The 10,850-nt window shown below is 38.8% G+C and overlaps 1 long non-coding RNA gene across 1 annotated transcript; it reads right to left on the bottom strand.

The window, feature by feature from the left end:
* Positions 1 to 3,508: 3,508 nt before the first annotated feature.
* On the bottom strand, positions 3,509 to 6,007 carry LOC131631528 (uncharacterized). The gene is made up of 3 exons (XR_009292727.1): positions 5,520 to 6,007; positions 4,889 to 5,308; positions 3,509 to 4,328 (listed from the first exon to the last, which is right to left on the bottom strand). It is a non-coding gene; the product is annotated as an uncharacterized LOC131631528 (long non-coding RNA).
* Between the last annotated feature and the right edge of the window lie 4,843 nt (positions 6,008 to 10,850).

The following is a 10,850-nucleotide window of genomic DNA, read 5'->3' as shown; positions in this document are numbered from 1 at the left end:
AGATAACCGTCTTCGTAAAAAAATTGATATGAACTCGATTAAATTGCAACCAGTTCATCCCCAAGATGACGTCAAGTTACTCAAGAGGAAGGCACACTAAGTCCATTCCAAACTTTCTACCAAATATGTCAATAGGATAGTTCAAGCATGCGGATGAAGTAGTTACTGAACCCGATGCAGGAGTGTCAATAACCATACTTCCATGAATAGCAGATATTTCTAATCCCAATCGTTTAGCACAATCCAATGAAATGAACGAATGAGTCGCTCCAGTATCAATAATGGCAACTAAAGGTGTGTCATGGATAAAACACGTACCTTTAATCATACGATCTTATGGAGTAGTCTCTGACCCAGACAAAGCAAAGACCTTCCCACCAGTCTGATCCTTCTTCGGTTTAGTGCACTGTGGACTGATGTGACCCTCTTCGCCGTAATTGTAGTAAGTCACGATATTCATCCTACAATCAGACGTAAGATGACCCACCTTACCACACTTGAAGCATTTCTTATCTCCACTTTTGCACTCATTCCTTCTATGCCCAGTCTCACCACAGTTGTAGCACCTAACGGGAGCACCAGAATCTCCCCCACTAGGCCTCTTCCAATTCCCAGCTCTAGGATTTCCTCTACCATATGGCTTACCTCTATCCATAGGCTTCTTACCTTTCTTGTCAACCAACTCGCGAGAGTGAGATGACTTCAGCTTGAGGTTATCCTCTTCGAAGATCCTACTACAGTCCACCAAATCGACAAAGCGTCGAATCCTCTGATACCTGATTCCTTGCTTGATCTCATCACGAAGGCCATTCTCAAACTTGATGCACGTCGAGAATTCACTAGCTTCATCATTGTTGTAGTGAACATAGTACTTCGCCAACTCAACAAATTTCGAAGCGTACTCTGGTACCGTCATATTACCCTGAGTCAGTTCCAAAAATTCGATTTCTTTCCTGCCTCGAACGTCTTCAGGAAAATACCTCCTCAAAAACTCTCTCTTGAACACAGCCCAGGAGATAGCTACACCATCAGCATCCAGTTCAGCTCTAGTAGCCATCCACCAGTCATCAGCCTCTTCGGACAACATATGAGTACCATACCTCACTTTCAGGTTCTCAGCACAATCGATGACTCTGAAAATCCTCTCGATCTCCTTAAGCCACTTCTGAGCACCTTCAGGATCATGCGTACCCTTGAACAACGGAGGATTGTTCCTCTGAAAACTGTTCAGCTGCCTGTCAGCACCAATCACAGCTCCAGTTGCATTCCCTCCCAGTAAACCAGCAATCATGCCCAAAGCCTCAGCGATAGCATCGTCGTTTCTTCCACCTCTTCCAGCCATTGTTCTGTTATTCCATAAAACAATCCCAGTAGAACCAAAAGTATCGACAGTGACAACTCATACTCTTCGCATACAAAGGGAAAGACTGACATTAAGACTCTGGTCACAACGACCGACTATGCTCTGATACCACTATTGTAACACCCTTCTAAACCCCGCGGCAATTTAAATAAATAATCAGAGTAAAAACATAAACACAAGGGTGCCACAATTATTTAAAATAATTAAACAAATCATGGTCAAAGTCATGCTTCATTAGGAAACGATTTAACAAAACACAATTATGTTTATCAAAGCGGAATAAGAAACATCATCAACGTAATCAAATGGAAATATAATCCAACACCAAATAAAATAGAGAATGCTCATAAAACTCTATAACTATCGTCCTCTAGTGTTACAAGATCAGAGCATGACCGACACGACCCAACATAAACGGATAAACTCTACGAGTCATCCTCACCAAGCACTAATGTCGCTACTCCTCAATCTGAAAATGACAACATGTAAGGGTGAGTCTCATTCTAAGTTAGTAAATATTATGCAATTCATAAGCAACAAGCAGCATAATATACCGTTCACCCAATTATACACATTCAGATTCACGTCTATTATTCATCAAATCACACAATAATAGATTACAATACAAAACACAGAAATCCACACAATCATGCTATGACAAAATGCCTATGACACAACTGACACTATGCATGTGGTACCAAAATTCGTGAATCACATTCACAGGACTTCTCTCCTCGATACTGCCCTTTAATCGCTCACACCCCACATGGGCACACGATTAACCTCATCGCTCACACCCCCATGGGCACACGATGACTTTTTACTAATCTCCGCACAATGGGAATTAGCCACCAACGATCAACTCATCAACGGGATCCATCATCAAATGCATATGAATGAATGAAACACACATAACATACTTAAAACATCACCGAATCATGATGAACAACTCACCTCAACACCACATCACCGAATAAGTATGTACATGTTTTCAACATCATTCAAATAGCCATGCATTCATCATAATCACAATATTAATCACAACCAATTCATCATCACATCAAACACATTGTCACACCTATTTCATATGCACACAATGTTCAATTCTCATCAAGTAATTAAATCGAGTTTTAAAGAAATAAAGTCAGCCATCGCCCATATTCATCATTCATCATATAAAACATTTAATTACTTGCACAACGCCTAAAACGGCACTAAGAAACGATACACAGATCAAAAGATACGTCATTTTAAAGTTTTAGAAAAATTTACACTCAGCAAGGTTCGCTCAGCGAAGCAAGGCAGAAGCGAATCCTTCAGACCTCCGCTCACCGGACCTCTAGCGACGTCCAACAGAAGCAAACTACGTTGGGACCTCCGCTCAGCGGACCTGCGATTTCAGCAAACCCCAAGTTTGCGACAAACCCTGCGATTTCACACCCTTTTCACCCAAAAACGATTCCAGACATCACATACAGGCATACAATCATCATATATTCAATTATACACCACAAGACATCATTTAAACGCATTATTAACCAAATAGTTCACACAATTATCATCAATTCAATCCAATTATAACAACCTAACCTAACAACCCCAATGTCTAATTGAATCAAACCATACATCAATCTACCTATTACCTAAGATCACATAAGAGATACTAAAAGGAAGAGTCCCCCCTTACCTCGATGAATCTCTTGAATGCTCTCCTTCCGGTCCCACGTTCTTGCCTTTTTCTCTTCTCTTGCTCTTTTCACGTGTTCTTCCTTTCTCCCAAATGATTCCTTTTTCTTATTTTATGAAAAATAAAATAAAATAAATTAACCACAACTTAGTAAATGGCCTAACCAATTAGCACCCCTCTTTTACTAACATCACACCATAAGCCCAATAGCTCTTTGTCATACCCCAAATTTGTCCTACCCCTTTAACTTTCTAACTAGCTTAAGTTTCTCATTCATGTACATACCTCCACTAGGTCATCTAACACATCATGCATCATTAATCAATAAACTTGGCATCAAGATCAATGACTTGGGAGATTGGGGAGTCCCTATGGTTTTGAGGCTCTCATCTTCATTCAAAGTTGGCTCAATTGGCTTCTTCATCAATCATGGTTTATGGAATCGGGATTCTGTGTTATTAGGCATCATGGACCTGGTTCTTCATCAAAATACAAAGGCTATCTCTCGTTTCCATCATTTCAAGAGTTTCCTATCTTCATTGTGCATCTCAAAAAAGTGAATCAGGATTTGTAGCTTACGGTGAGGATGAATGTCATTTGTTAAGAAATATTTGTCAAAGCTATGGCATAGAACTTGAGGATTCGTTATAACGGATGCACCATTGTCCTTTAAGATGAATTTGTTTGAGTAAAGGGCATATCACTTAAAGTTTGAGAGTGGAAGACATATTTCCATTAAACTGGAGATAAAGACTCATTAGTGATTGCGAGATACCATGAATCCATAGTATTCAAGAGCAAATGATTACTCAAAAAATAAGTGGAAAGTTACATTTTAATATTCAATCCAATCCAAATGGTGAATTACAAGTTCAAATGGTGTATTACAAGCTCATTCAAATGGAAAATGATTCATAAAAGGGAATGATTCATAAAAGAGAGAGTCATTACAAGTTTCAACCATATTACATAAAAACTACACAAAGAGTCCAATATCCATTACAAAGAACCAAACTACAAAAAAGGATCTCATAAAAACATTCCCAATCCTACTCTACTGTTTCTACAATTTTGGAAAGAAAAAAGAAATGATACATCACATGAGTACTTCTAAGCATATGGTCTATAAACTCCATTGTACAGGTACAAATCTCCAAACCTACTTCCATGGGCCCTGTTAACTTTCAAGTAGAGAATCCTGCATCATATTGTAACAACAATTCCAGACCTGCACATATAAGTTACGCCCTGCAATTCAACACACCAAGTCTGCCAGGCCTGCATTAAAGAGAATAAAGAGCTGTCATTCAAAATCGATTCGGTATTACAGCCAAGAGCAAATCAAGTCAAACAAAAAAAGAAGAACATAACAGGTTTAAGCCTAACAGTCCCACATCAGTCGAAGAACGAACCACAACATGTCATCATAGAATCAAGGCGTATTAAAGAATAAATTCACAGTTTCGACAGCATGCTACCAGCCCCTTAACATAACCAAGCTTCACTGAGTTCAATACCAAAAAGGGATCCCATTACTTCAATTCAAACCAAAATCAGTTTACACTCCTAACAAAAACCAGTTAATTGATAAGTCACCACCTTTTAATCCACCAAAACAGAATTCTAACAACCTACTAACTAACTCCTAACAACTTCCAACCACAAAAACAGTTTTGTAACTAACTTCTAACCAATCTAACTAACTGAATCAGAACTACAACTAATCCCAACCATTTTGTAACAGAAAAATAACTGTCAACATAACTACTTTGTAACCACCAAACAAGCTCATAACAGAAAGAGAGGGGAGGGACTGGAGAAAAGATTAGAAAACCAACCTGAGAGCCGATTCTGTAGAGGGGAACTTGGCTTCACTTCAAGGTCTCTGGCTTCTTCATTCTGATCATGACCTTCACATAACATCTTCACTTCAATCACCCTTCGATCTCCTTCGGTTTTCAATTCTTCATCTCTCCAATTCTTCACATCTTCATCCCATCTTTCTCATCTTCATCTTATTCTCCCAGCTTCATCTTCATTACTTCACAATCTTCAACCTATCCACACTCAACCACCTTCATTCACCATCTCTTTCACTCTCGGAACTGTCTTCTCCTCCAATCTTCATCTCCAACTCACTTCTATTCAACTCTCTCCAATCTTCTTCAATTTCTCTTCCTCGATCTCCATCACAACCTACTTCAATATCTCTTCACCATCTTCAATTTGTCCTTTAACCATCTTCAATCAACAAGAATCTGAAAAAACAAAAAAAAAAAACAGAAACAATTCTTCAATCGCTCGCACAATCTCCATTATCATCATCAACATTCGATCCTCTCTTCAATCTTCATCACCATCATCACAACAGCTCGAAGAAGAAGGAGAAAATGAAATAAAAAAAAATGAATAGAGCGTAGAAGAAAGTGGTGGAAGAAGCATTACAAGAAATTGAATGTGTGTTATCACCTGTTTCTCGGCGTTTATTCTGCGTCTTCGTCTCTCTCCATGGTTCAAAGAAGAATCGGACGTTTTGGCCCAATCGGTAACCTTGCCTTCCATCTTTCTATTCGCGCCATGGCCGTTTAGCCTGAGAACGGCTCTGAGATGGATTTAAGAATGAGAGCGGAATTGTGAGTTGAGACTCTGAGAAATCTGAATCAAAAACGAACCAGAAGCAAGGAGAGCGAGACTGAGATCGGAAGAGAGAAGAGAGAAGGAGAGAGAGCGAGGCGAGGGAGGAGGTCGTTCCGATTTTGGTTCACGATGAGGATAGACGGAAGTTCGCCGGAGAGGTGAGTGTCGAGGCCGCCGCCGTCTGTGTGAGGAGGGAGAAGAACTCCAAACGTCACAAGTTGGTAACCCTAAAATCCCATCTTGATTTATTTTGATTTTTTGAATTAATGTATTAATTGGCATAATGTTCTAATTAGGCATAAAGTATGAATTAATGAAGATTAATGTGAGGTTATGAGGATTAATTGTACTTAATTGGATGTTGATTAGAACGTTAATGCAGAAAATAGGATAGAATCAATTTGAACAAATTCTGGAAAAAAGGTTTGGATCATAACCTTGGGCTAAACGAATTGCTAGACCCATAACCCCTTAGGCCCACGCACCTCCTTCGTAGAAAAAAATCTGATTGGGCTCAATTGCTACGGTACACCCCCAGCCCATGTTTCACTTGGTTTTTAGCACATAAGAAAATTTGAAACAAAAAACCTGTTGGGCTATTGATTGGGTCCAGCGCCAACAATTACTCATGCACCACCATATTCAACTTTAAACCCCCTGTTTCTATTTCTTTTAATTACTAGAATTTAGGTTGAATTAGATTTTTTCTATTTTTTCTTTTAGGTGATAAAAATGCTAATTTTTTAGACTTTAATACAAATCGTTGACATAGAAATAATCACAAAAATATTAGTTTAGGCTTTTATTTTAATTCTTTTGCTTGATTAAAATTCTTGTTTTTGTCATATGAAACCATATAAAAATAGCAGTACTTGACTTGTAATTTTTCATTTTTGTACTATATTTTGACTTGATATTTCATGCCTATGTGTGATTTTGTACCATTGCGCCATTCTCAATTTTTGCTTCTAATGTGACTTTATTTTCATGTCTCTTTAATTCCTAACTTTAGGTAGAAACCATGTTAACATTAGGATTTAGACTTGTATAGACAACTTAGACTAGAATTTAGGATTAGTTCCTTTGCATTCTTTTTCTTTTTCAACTCTTTAAAACATTAATAAAAGGAAGATGCGAATCACATTAAGCAAGTGATAGAGAAATGAGTGGGATTCATTCCCTAATCTATTTCTCAATCACTTAGTGGCATAGAAGCGAGTGGGATTCATTCCCTAATCTGTTCCTCGGTCACTACTTAATGGGAGAGAAACGAGTGGGATTCATTCCCTAATCTGTTTCTCAAACATTAATTAATGGGAGAGAAATGAGTGAGATTCATTCTCTAATCTGTTTCTCAAACATTACATAATGGGATGGAAGTGAGTGGGATTCATTCCCTAATCTGCTTCTCGATCATTATACATTTTATGTGATTCGAATCGTGAAGTAAATTCCCTTAAAAAATACACAACCAAAAACACTTTAAAACATCTAATAATGGTTCAGACTAAAGCAAAGTAGAGAAAGTGGTGAGTGGCCCGGTATTGGGAACTGTTCACCACTCATCTACCCTAAAAGACACAAACCAAGCATTTCTTTTTCTTTTGCCTCGTTGGCACCTAAGGGCAATTTCATTTCCGTTCGTACGCATCGTAGGTCTTCCCTTATGCAAGAACGTGAACGTTGACTCCGCCCAATTAAAACACAAAAACAAACAGAAAATCTTTAGCCGAGCTACGGTAACTCTGATTCCTGAAAAGGATACGTAGGCAGCGGGGTAGGGCCCGTGCGAGTACAATTCTTTATTTTCCCTACATTTTGCATTCATTTCGCATTTAGACATAGACATAGTATACACCCTTTAGATAGAAACAAACATAGGTGGATACCATCGAGTACGATGGGCGTGAGGGGTGCTAATACCTTCTCCTCGCGTAACCGACTCCCGTACCTAGATTCTCTGGTCGCAAGACCCTGTTCCTTCCTTTGTTAGGTTTTCTGACATTCCTTTCCCTTATGGGATAAATATATTGGTGGCGACTCTGTTCATTTTTTCGCGAGCGTGCGACAGCTGGCGACTCTGCTGGGGATGTTGCTAGACCTGTTGCTGGTCCATCCTTAGTGAGTCGATCCTAGCCTATCCGTTTGTTTGTTTATTTACTGGGTGTGCTATGTTTTCTCTATACGTGCCTTTATTTATTTTATGTATTTATTTTATGTTTCGCATGTCCTGTTTATTTTCTGCTTGCATATCATGTTTATTTCTGCTTGCACATCATGCATATGGATTATATTTTGTGTTCCTTGGGGTCTTCTGTTCTGTTTTGCAGGTTGGGTGGGATGTTCTATGAGGTAAAAGGCCCAATACCCAGGCCAGAGTGACACATAGGATACCTAGGATAGAGTGGATAGTCATGACGCCAACAGAATGTCAGGTTCTGTTGATTGCGATCATGAGACCCACGACCAGTCGAGGTTCAAATGAGATACCGTTGTTGGCATGTATTTGCGACAATGATGGTGTTTCAGGAGAACTGATAACGCTGGAAGCCATTGACCTACCTTGACTTAGATTCACCTGTGAGTGGGGTGGGATATACATGACAGGTACCGTTGGTGACTATTCTGTTCTGTTGGTGACTATTGGTTTTCCTGGTATTCAAAAAGGTGACGGACCTTTGATCCTGTGACATTTGACCTGTATCAGTTATTCAGAGGATTGTACGGTGGTTACTAAGATTATATAGACCGTTGATCCCATGCTTTTGCATTGCATAACATCATTGCTTTGTCCACTCCATTTATGAAAGATCCTAAAGTCTATTTCCAAAAAAAAGGAGAAAAAGAAAAGGAAATAGAAAAGCAAAAAAAGAAAAGAAAAGATATTCTATACAAAAAAAAAAGAGAAGCTTTGATTCCAAAAAAGAAGAACAAAAGTGTGTGAAAAGACTTTAGGATCTCCCATAAATGAAACATGCATTCATACTATCATGCATTTCATGGTTCTATCAGAAGCTTGTGGGGGCCTTTTCTACTCAGACTTTGACATCAACAAGACGATTGGCTTCTTACCGCTATGTGCTCAAAAGTTAACATTGGAACAACTCTGTGGGGTTTTGACGGAGATGAGAACAGAAATGAGGACTAACATGAAACAATGTATGGAGGTTATTCAAGCCTTTTCTCTTTGACAAGAAGAATTGAGACAAGTTCCTCAGAGGCCAAATGCAATGTTAATCTCACCTCAAGAGAAGGTCTTACGAATCATAATGTTTGAAATGATGTTGAGATTCTTGTTCTTAGTAAGGAGAATTCACATCACTGAAGTCTTCAAGTTTTCGAGTATTGAAATTGACAAAAGGTTCACCTCTTGGAGATATGTTTGGAAGCCATAAAAAGTCGTGACTCTGATGATTTAGATATTGTTGGTTTGTGCCTGATGTCAAAAAGAAAACTGCAAGGGTCACTTACTCACTCCAGATGGTTTGGATATCGAAGCTAAGTTGGTAATCATCTCTTGTACATGTGTGGAAGTTGCTTGGGGCTCCCGCACGAGGGATAAGCAAGACGTACTCTTATCTTGAGCATTGCGCCATTTGCATTGCTCGAATCCCTAAAAGCATTACAAATTCCTATGTGACTTCGTCAGAATCTTCTTCCGTGTGGTAATCAAGAGTGTTCTTCATAATGCTTCTCATCCTCAAGGTTCTACTTCATATCTCAGTTGCCTTTTCTCATGATTTCCTTCTCAGTGGCCCTTGCTTGTTAACAGAGAGAAAAATATAAGAAACAAATTGATGGCCTTATGCCCAGTTGCTTCCTCGTTTGTCAGAATTTCAGTTGGTTAAGATTCGTGTTTTGGGTCTTCTTCACCACAAATAGATCTCCTCAATCTGACGACGATACAAGGCTATTCCATTTTATGAAGGCGAATACTTCTTCAACATCTATACTTGGGGCTCCCGCACGAGGGATAAGCAAGACGTACTCTTATCTTGAGCATTGCATCACTCACATTGCTCGAATCCCTAAAGTAAGGCAAAAATTTACAACTCTTGGGTGACTTCGTCGGAGTTTTCTTTGGAAGTAATCTGAAGTATTCGGAAGGAACTGCAGAAAGTATTCAAGCTCAATAAGTCCAGACGGAGTCAAGTCTCCTCAACAATGGCAGCCATTCAGTTCTCATTGCATTCTCATTCGTAACATTTCATTGTTTGTTTAAGCATTTATAGCATGTAAAAACTTGTTAATTTCTGAATGAAAATAAAATACATTGTTTATGTTCGTCTTGAAGAAATCCATTCGTTTTCACTCATAAAAAATGTTTTTTGGCATTACGATACCAACTTTACTAATCTCTTGCTTAGGCAAAGAGCGGGGGGAGAATGATGAAAAATAAAAATGCAAAAATCTCTAATCATGTGTTTTTGAATAAAAACCCTACTGAGGATGTACAGACATTATTTCAAATCCCCAAACACCGGAGATATAAGGGAGATAGACCCTCGTTAACCCCTTTGAGCCTTGAAGTTGGAGTTTCTTTTCTAATCATAAAAAACCCTTATTTTAACCGTGGGGCAGGGTAGTGTTCATTTAACTTGATCGAGTGTTCAAAACTCACCAGAAGGGCATGCATTTAAGGGTACAACAATGGTTATCCTTCAAAAGGTTGAGGAATGTCAAAACCGCAATGATTATCCTTATTCCATCAAGAGATCAAGAGATGATAATACCGCAATGGTTATCCCTCATCAATCAAAGAATGAGGCAGTCACAATCTTTCAAACAAATCGAGAGCAACGCGATATCACACGACTTGTTCAAAAAAAAGAGAATAAAAAAAAGAGCCCGCTAAGTCAACAACTTGAAAACAAGTGACTTAGGCAAAAAGTTAGGGCATCCCGCTGGACTCCAAAATAAAATTCAAGAGAATTTGTCCAGGCAAAAGTTAGGGAAAGCAGAAGCGAAAAACAAGGATTACAAAATAAAAATCCTTATCAAAGGAACAAAGTCGTGTGATGATCAATCAGAAGAATAAGAAAGTGAGTGACTGCCATGTCCAAAAAACCTCATTGATTCCTCAACCATTCCAAATGCCTTGTGAGGAATGAACACTCATGTCGAGTTAATTGAACCTAGGATTGGAGAACATCACGAAGGGGG

Source organism: Vicia villosa, unplaced genomic scaffold, assembly GCF_029867415.1.
Source record: "Vicia villosa cultivar HV-30 ecotype Madison, WI unplaced genomic scaffold, Vvil1.0 ctg.000843F_1_1, whole genome shotgun sequence".
NCBI lineage: Eukaryota > Viridiplantae > Streptophyta > Magnoliopsida > Fabales > Fabaceae > Vicia > Vicia villosa.
The sequence above is the reverse complement of the archived record's forward strand: the minus strand, read 5'-3'. Positions and strand labels throughout refer to the sequence as shown.